We start from the raw sequence: 9,980 nt of genomic DNA on the forward strand, positions 1-9,980 counted from the left end.
CCGGTAAAGAATAAAATTGTATCCGAACTAACCGGTTGAGCTATGTTTTGTGACTTGGAATATAACCCGAAAATTTGTAAAGTCGTGAATATTAAGGATTTAACCGAAAATTAGATAACCGGTAGTGACGTAGGATATATTTGATTAATTTGAGAATATTAGGTGAATGATTTTGGTTAGTTGATAGTGGGTTAGTGAGTTGATTAAACGACTAATTTATAGAGAATTATGAGACTAATGTGAATTGACTCAATGTGTTGATTTGTTGTGATATACCGAAACATGATGATGTTGTGATTATTTTGTTAATGTTTGAAATTATATGTTTGTCGTGATGTGTCGAAACATGACGATGTTTGTGATGATTGGTAATACGTGATGTTGTATATATATTCGTGACGATAATTTTGTGACTAAGTGAAGGTGAAATATTATGGTAACGTGAATTACCTCGTATAATGGTAATTGATTGTGATATAGGCTTATGCCTCGTGACGATATGTGATTGTGATGAGTATGTTGTGTTGTCTTGTTTGTCGAGTCACATTTCATATGCATACTCTGTGACGGCCTGGATTGGCAAATTAGTGATGAAGGCTTATGGCTTGTGCCTCAGATCCAGGCAATTGGTGACGGGGGCTGAAGCTCCGGTTGGTACCACATGCATATACAAGGGTCATGTCCCATGTGTCTTATGTGATTCATAGTTGTGACGTTTTGTGAATATATTGTGATTGTATTTGGTGACTTGTTAAATGATGGAAGTATGTGAAAATGTGAATTGATGATTTTATGAATAGTATGCGATGTGATAACTATATATTCCTGGATCCTAATATACAATTTATCATGCGCTCACTTATATGATTTGATATCTCACCCTTTTCTCTTGTTCGCCGTTGCCTTTATATTGGTAACATGCAGGTATTCAAGTATGAAGATTTAGTTGTCGTTAATCGAGTCGGTTGTCGCTCTGATACGTAGCACTCGGGGATGATTTATGATTTTTGTTGCTTATTGTTTTGTCTTAGCTGAATATGATGCTATTGAATTAAAGATTGAGAACTATGATTCCACCATGTTCTAATCAAAGAAGTTACTTTGTTTTGAAAAGTATTATATGCGGAGTATTTGTTTAATTGATTACACAAGTGCTATGTATCCGCTAAATGCGATTAAGTGATTTATTGTTAAAGGAATATGTGACGCCTCATTTTTTTGTCGAGAAATTTTGAAACTATGATTCTTGTATATTTTCTGGGTAGAAATGGGGTGTTACATTAGTGGTATCAGAGCAGGTCGGTCTTGTCCGGCCAATGTTGTCTAATTGTTGTCCATCCCTTGGTACTCGACGAGTGTGTGAACACTGTCGGTACTTGTTTGTTTTGATTTCAGGAAATGGTTTGATGCTAAGTGGGGGAGAAGCCTTGCTTCTCGAAGAGGTTTCTGTTGTAAGAGATAGTCTGGTATGATGTCGATAGCTCTGTTGGTCTGTGTTACTAAGAATATATATATACACATAGAATGGTATGGATGCCAATGGAAATGAAATAATTAGAAAATTAATTATAATAGTCACTCTAACAGCATGATTGGATGAATCTTAGTAGCATATATAATTGAAAATAGGAGAAACTTTATAAAGTGGAACATAATGAAATGCAAAATAGCCCCGTTTGATCGAAATAGCCGAATTAAGCGGTATAATTAGTTGTCCAGAATTTGATGAAAATTTACGTGGTAGCTAAGTTTAATTAGTACATTAACGTGGTGGTGTTATTTTGCCTAAATTGTGATGTTAATCGGTCGATCAAATTAATGGTTGAATTAATCTCAATTAGTTTATTTAATTGAAAAAAACTTAGACTAAGATTAATTATTCGGTTTGTCGATAAATAACGGTATCTTGAGAATTTAACCGAACGAATCGAATAATCGGTAAAGAATAAAATTGTATCCGAACTAACCGGTTGAGCTATGTTTTGTGACTTGGGAGTATAACCCGAAAATTCGTAAAGTCGTGAATATTAAGGATTTAACCAAAAATTAGATAACCGGTAGTGACGTAGGATATATTTGATTAATTTGAGAATATTAGGTGAATGATTTTGGTTAGTTGATAGTGGGTTAGTGAGTTGATTAAACGACTAATTTATAGAGAATTATGAGACTAATGTGAATTGACTCAATGTGTTGATTTGTTGTGATATACCGAAACATGATGATGTTGTGATTATTTTGTTAATGTTTGAAATTATATGTTTGTCGTGATGTGTCGAAACATGACGATGTTTGTGATGATTGGTAATACGTGATGTTGTATATATATTCGTGACGATAATTTTGTGACTAAGTGAAGGTGAAATATTATGGTAACGTGAATTACCTCGTATAATGGTTATTGATTGTGATATAGGCTTATGCCTCGTGACGATATGTGATTGTGATGAGTATGTTGTGTTGTCTTGTTTGTCGAGTCACATTTCATATGCATACTCTGTGACGGCCTGGATTGGCAAATTAGTGATGAAGGCTTATGGCTTGTGCCTCAGATCCAGGCAATTGGTGACGGGGGCTGAAGCTCCGGTTGGTACCACATGCATATACAAGGGTCATGTCCCATGTGTCTTATGTGATTCATAGTTGTGACGTTTTGTGAATATATTGTGATTGTATTTGGTGACTTGTTAAATGATGGAAGTATGTGAAAATGTGAATTGATGATTTTATGAATAGTATGCGATGTGATAACTATATATTCCTGGATCCTAATATACAATTTATCATGCGCTCACTTATATGATTTGATATCTCACCCTTTTCTCTTGTTCGCCGTTGCCTTTATATTGGTAACATGCAGGTATTCAAGTATGAAGATTTAGTTGTCGTTAATCGAGTCGGTTGTCGCTCTGATACGTAGCACTCGGGGATGATTTATGATTTTTGTTGCTTATTGTTTTGTCTTAGCTGAATATGATGCTATTGAATTAAAGATTGAGAACTATGATTCCACCATGTTCTAATCAAAGAAGTTACTTTGTTTTGAAAAGTATTATATGCGGAGTATTTGTTTAATTGATTACACAAGTGCTATGTATCCGCTAAATGCGATTAAGTGATTTATTGTTAAAGGAATATGTGACGCCTCATTTTTTTGTCGAGAAATTTTGAAACTATGATTCTTGTATATTTTCTGGGTAGAAATGGGGTGTTACATTAGTGGTATCAGAGCAGGTCGGTCTTGTCCGGCCAATGTTGTCTAATTGTTGTCCATCCCTTGGTACTCGACGAGTGTGTGAACACTGTCGGTACTTGTTTGTTTTGATTTCAGGAAATGGTTTGATGCTAAGTGGGGGAGAAGCCTTGCTTCTCGAAGAGGTTTCTGTTGTAAGAGATAGTCTGGTATGATGTCGATAGCTCTGTTGGTCTGTGTTACTAAGAATATATATATATACACATAGAATGGTATGGATGCCAATGGAAATGAAATAATTAGAAAATTAATTATAATAGTCACTCTAACAGCATGATTGGATGAATCTTAGTAGCATATATAATTGAAAATAGGAGAAACTTTATAAAGTGGAACATAATGAAATGCAAAATAGCCCCGTTTGATCGAAATAGCCGAATTAAGCGGTATAATTAGTTGTCCAGAATTTGATGAAAATTTACGTGGTAGCTAAGTTTAATTAGTACATTAACGTGGTGGTGTTATTTTGCCTAAATTGTGATGTTAATCGGTCGATCAAATTAATGGTTGAATTAATCTCAATTAGTTTATTTAATTGAAAAAAACTTAGACTAAGATTAATTATTCGGTTTGTCGATAAATAACGGTATCTTGAGAATTTAACCGAACGAATCGAATAATCGGTAAAGAATAAAATTGTATCCGAACTAACCGGTTGAGCTATGTTTTGTGACTTGGGAGTATAACCCGAAAATTCGTAAAGTCGTGAATATTAAGGATTTAACCAAAAATTAGATAACCGGTAGTGACGTAGGATATATTTGATTAATTTGAGAATATTAGGTGAATGATTTTGGTTAGTTGATAGTGGGTTAGTGAGTTGATTAAACGACTAATTTATAGAGAATTATGAGACTAATGTGAATTGACTCAATGTGTTGATTTGTTGTGATATACCGAAACATGATGATGTTGTGATTATTTTGTTAATGTTTGAAATTATATGTTTGTCGTGATGTGTCGAAACATGACGATGTTTGTGATGATTGGTAATACGTGATGTTGTATATATATTCGTGACGATAATTTTGTGACTAAGTGAAGGTGAAATATTATGGTAACGTGAATTACCTCGTATAATGGTTATTGATTGTGATATAGGCTTATGCCTCGTGACGATATGTGATTGTGATGAGTATGTTGTGTTGTCTTGTTTGTCGAGTCACATTTCATATGCATACTCTGTGACGGCCTGGATTGGCAAATTAGTGATGAAGGCTTATGGCTTGTGCCTCAGATCCAGGCAATTGGTGACGGGGGCTGAAGCTCCGGTTGGTACCACATGCATATACAAGGGTCATGTCCCATGTGTCTTATGTGATTCATAGTTGTGACGTTTTGTGAATATATTGTGATTGTATTTGGTGACTTGTTAAATGATGGAAGTATGTGAAAATGTGAATTGATGATTTTATGAATAGTATGCGATGTGATAACTATATATTCCTGGATCCTAATATACAATTTATCATGCGCTCACTTATATGATTTGATATCTCACCCTTTTCTCTTGTTCGCCGTTGCCTTTATATTGGTAACATGCAGGTATTCAAGTATGAAGATTTAGTTGTCGTTAATCGAGTCGGTTGTCGCTCTGATACGTAGCACTCGGGGATGATTTATGATTTTTGTTGCTTATTGTATTGTCTTAGCTGAATATGATGCTATTGAATTAAAGATTGAGAACTATGATTCCACCATGATCTAATCAAAGAAGTTACTTTGTTTTGAAAAGTATTATATGCGGAGTATTTGTTTAATTGATTACACAAGTGCTATGTATCCGCTAAATGCGATTAAGTGATTTATTGTTAAAGGAATATGTGACGCCTCATTTTTTTGTCGAGAAATTTTGAAACTATGATTCTTGTATATTTTCTGGGTAGAAATGGGGTGTTACATTAGTGGTATCAGAGCAGGTCGGTCTTGTCCGGCCAATGTTGTCTAATTGTTGTCCATCCCTTGGTACTCGACGAGTGTGTGAACACTGTCGGTACTTGTTTGTTTTGATTTCAGGAAATGGTTTGATGCTAAGTGGGGGAGAAGCCTTGCTTCTCGAAGAGGTTTCTGTTGTAAGAGATAGTCTGGTATGATGTCGATAGCTCTGTTGGTCTGTGTTACTAAGAATATATATATATACACATAGAATGGTATGGATGCCAATGGAAATGAAATAATTAGAAAATTAATTATAATAGTCACTCTAACAGCATGATTGGATGAATCTTAGTAGCATATATAATTGAAAATAGGAGAAACTTTATAAAGTGGAACATAATGAAATGCAAAATAGCCCCGTTTGATCGAAATAGCCGAATTAAGCGGTATAATTAGTTGTCCAGAATTTGATGAAAATTTACGTGGTAGCTAAGTTTAATTAGTACATTAACGTGGTGGTGTTATTTTGCCTAAATTGTGATGTTAATCGGTCGATCAAATTAATGGTTGAATTAATCTCAATTAGTTTATTTAATTGAAAAAAACTTAGACTAAGATTAATTATTCGGTTTGTCGATAAATAACGGTATCTTGAGAATTTAACCGAACGAATCGAATAATCGGTAAAGAATAAAATTGTATCCGAACTAACCGGTTGAGCTATGTTTTGTGACTTGGGAGTATAACCCGAAAATTCGTAAAGTCGTGAATATTAAGGATTTAACCAAAAATTAGATAACCGGTAGTGACGTAGGATATATTTGATTAATTTGAGAATATTAGGTGAATGATTTTGGTTAGTTGATAGTGGGTTAGTGAGTTGATTAAACGACTAATTTATAGAGAATTATGAGACTAATGTGAATTGACTCAATGTGTTGATTTGTTGTGATATACCGAAACATGATGATGTTGTGATTATTTTGTTAATGTTTGAAATTATATGTTTGTCGTGATGTGTCGAAACATGACGATGTTTGTGATGATTGGTAATACGTGATGTTGTATATATATTCGTGACGATAATTTTGTGACTAAGTGAAGGTGAAATATTATGGTAACGTGAATTACCTCGTATAATGATAATTGATTGTGATATAGGCTTATGCCTCGTGACGATATGTGATTATGATGAGTATGTTGTGTTGTCTTGTTTGTCGAGTCACATTTCATATGCATACTCTGTGACGGCCTGGATTGGCAAATTAGTGATGAAGGCTTATGCCTTGTGCCTCAGATTCAGGCAATTGGTGACGGGGGCTGAAGCTTCGGTTGGTACCACATGCATATACAAGGGTCATGTCCCATGTGTCTTATGTGATTCATAGTTGTGACGTTTTGTGAATATATTGTGATTGTATTTGGTGACTTGTTAAATGATGGAAGTATGTGAAAATGTGAATTGATGATTTTATGAATAGTATGCGATGTGATAACTATATATTCCTGGATCCTAATATACAATTTATCATGCGCTCACTTATATGATTTGATATCTCACCCTTTTCTCTGGTTCGCCGTTGCCTTTATATTGGTAACGTGCAGGTATTCAAGTATGAAGATTTAGTTGTCGTTAATCGAGTCGGTTGTCGCTCTGATACGTAGCACTCGGGGATGATTTATGATTTTTGTTGCTTATTGTTTTGTCTTAGCTGAATATGATGCTATTGAATTAAAGATTGAGAACTATGATTCCACCATGTTCTAATCAAAGAAGTTACTTTGTTTTGAAAATTATTATATGCAGAGTATTTGTTTAATTGATTACACAAGTGCTATGTATCCGCTAAATGCGATTAAGTGATTTATTGTTAAAGGAATATGTGACGCCTCATTTTTTTGTCGAGAAATTTTGAAACTATGATTCTTGTATATTTTCTGGGTAGAAATGGGGTGTTACATTAGTGGTATCAGAGCAGGTCGGTCTTGTCCGGCCATTGTTGTCTAATTGTTGTCCATCCCTTGGTACGCGACGAGTGTGTGAACACTGTCGGTACTTGTTTGTTTTGATTTCAGGAAATGGTTTGATGCTAAGTGGGGGAGAAGCCTTGCTTCTCGAAGAGGTTTCTGTTGTAAGAGATAGTCTGGTATGATGTCGATAGCTCTGTTGGTCTGTGTTACTAAGAATATATATATATATATATATATATAGAATGGTATGGATGCCAATGGAAATGAAATAATTAGAAAATTAATTATAATAGTCACTCTAACAGCATGATTGGATGAATCTTAGTAGCATATATAATTGAAAATAGGAGAAACTTTATAAAGTGGAACATAATGAAATGCAAAATAGCCCCGTTTGATCGAAATAGCCGAATTAAGCGGTATAATTAGTTGTCCAGAATTTGATGAAAATTTACGTGGTAGCTAAGTTTAATTAGTACATTAACGTGGTGGTGTTATTTTGCCTAAATTGTGATGTTAATCGGTCGATCAAATTAATGGTTGAATTAATCTCAATTAGTTTATTTAATTGAAAAAAACTTAGACTAAGATTAATTATTCGGTTTGTCGATAAATAACGGTATCTTGAGAATTTAACCGAACGAATCGAATAATCGGTAAAGAATAAAATTGTATCCGAACTAACCGGTTGAGCTATGTTTTGTGACTTGGGAGTATAACCCGAAAATTCGTAAAGTCGTGAATATTAAGGATTTAACCAAAAATTAGATAACTGGTAGTGACGTAGGATATATTTGATTAATTTGAGAATATTAGGTGAATGATTTTGGTTAGTTGATAGTGGGTTAGTGAGTTGATTAAACGACTAATTTATAGAGAATTATGAGACTAATGTGAATTGACTCAATGTGTTGATTTGTTGTGATATACCGAAACATGATGATGTTGTGATTATTTTGTTAATGTTTGAAATTATATGTTTGTCGTGATGTGTCGAAACATGACGATGTTTGTGATGATTGGTAATACGTGATGTTGTATATATATTCGTGACGATAATTTTGTGACTAAGTGAAGGTGAAATATTATGGTAACGTGAATTACCTCGTATAATGATAATTGATTGTGATATAGGCTTATGCCTCGTGACGATATGTGATTATGATGAGTATGTTGTGTTGTCTTGTTTGTCGAGTCACATTTCATATGCATACTCTGTGACGGCCTGGATTGGCAAATTAGTGATGAAGGCTTATGCCTTGTGCCTCAGATTCAGGCAATTGGTGACGGGGGCTGAAGCTCCGGTTGGTACCACATGCATATACAAGGGTCATGTCCCATGTGTCTTATGTGATTCATAGTTGTGACGTTTTGTGAATATATTGTGATTGTATTTGGTGACTTGTTAAATGATGGAAGTATGTGAAAATGTGAATTGATGATTTTATGAATAGTATGCGATGTGATAACTATATATTCCTGGATCCTAATATACAATTTATCATGCGCTCACTTATATGATTTGATATCTCACCCTTTTCTCTGGTTCGCCGTTGCCTTTATATTGGTAACGTGCAGGTATTCAAGTATGAAGATTTAGTTGTCGTTAATCGAGTCGGTTGTCGCTCTGATACGTAGCACTCGGGGATGATTTATGATTTTTGTTGCTTATTGTTTTGTCTTAGCTGAATATGATGCTATTGAATTAAAGATTGAGAACTATGATTCCACCATGTTCTAATCAAAGAAGTTACTTTGTTTTGAAAATTATTATATGCCGAGTATTTGTTTAATTGATTACACAAGTGCTATGTATCCGCTAAATGCGATTAAGTGATTTATTGTTAAAGGAATATGTGACGCCTCATTTTTTTGTCGAGAAATTTTGAAACTATGATTCTTGTATATTTTCTGGGTAGAAATGGGGTGTTACATTAGTGGTATCAGAGCAGGTCGGTCTTGTCCGGCCAATGTTGTCTAATTGTTGTCCATCCCTTGGTACGCGACGAGTGTGTGAACACTGTCGGTACTTGTTTGTTTTGATTTCAGGAAATGGTTTGATGCTAAGTGGGGGAGAAGCCTTGCTTCTCGAAGAGGTTTCTGTTGTAAGAGATAGTCTGGTATGATGTCGATAGCTCTGTTGGTCTGTGTTACTAAGAATATATATATATATATATATATATATATATATATATATATATATATATATATATATATATATATATATATATATATATATATATATATATATATATATATATATATATATATATATATATATATATATATATATATATATATATATAGAATGGTATGGATGCCAATGGAAATGAAATAATTAGAAAATTAATTATAATAGTCACTCTAACAGCATGATTGGATGAATCTTAGTAGCATATATAATTGAAAATAGGAGAAACTTTATAAAGTGGAACATAATGAAATGCAAAATAGCCCCGTTTGATCGAAATAGCCGAATTAAGCGGTATAATTAGTTGTCCGGAATTTGATGAAAATATACGTGGTAGCTAAGTTTAATTAGTACATTAACGTGGTGGTGTTATTTTGCCTAAATTGTGATGTTAATCGGTCGATCAAATTAATGGTTGAATTAATCTCAATTAGTTTATTTAATTGAAAAAAACTTAGACTTAGATTAATTATTCGGTTTGTCGATAAATAACGGTATCTTGAGAGTTTAACCGAACGAATTGAATAACCGGTAAAGAATAAAATTGTATCCGAACTAACCGGTTGAGCTATGTTTTGTGACTTGGGAGTATAACCCGAAAATTCGTAAAGTCGTGAATATTAAGGATTTAACAAAAAATTAGATAACCGGTAGTGACGTAGGATATATTTGATTAATTTGAGAATA

The sequence above is a fragment of the Vicia villosa genome, linkage group LG2 (assembly GCF_029867415.1).
Source record: "Vicia villosa cultivar HV-30 ecotype Madison, WI linkage group LG2, Vvil1.0, whole genome shotgun sequence".
NCBI classification, from domain to species: domain Eukaryota; kingdom Viridiplantae; phylum Streptophyta; class Magnoliopsida; order Fabales; family Fabaceae; genus Vicia; species Vicia villosa.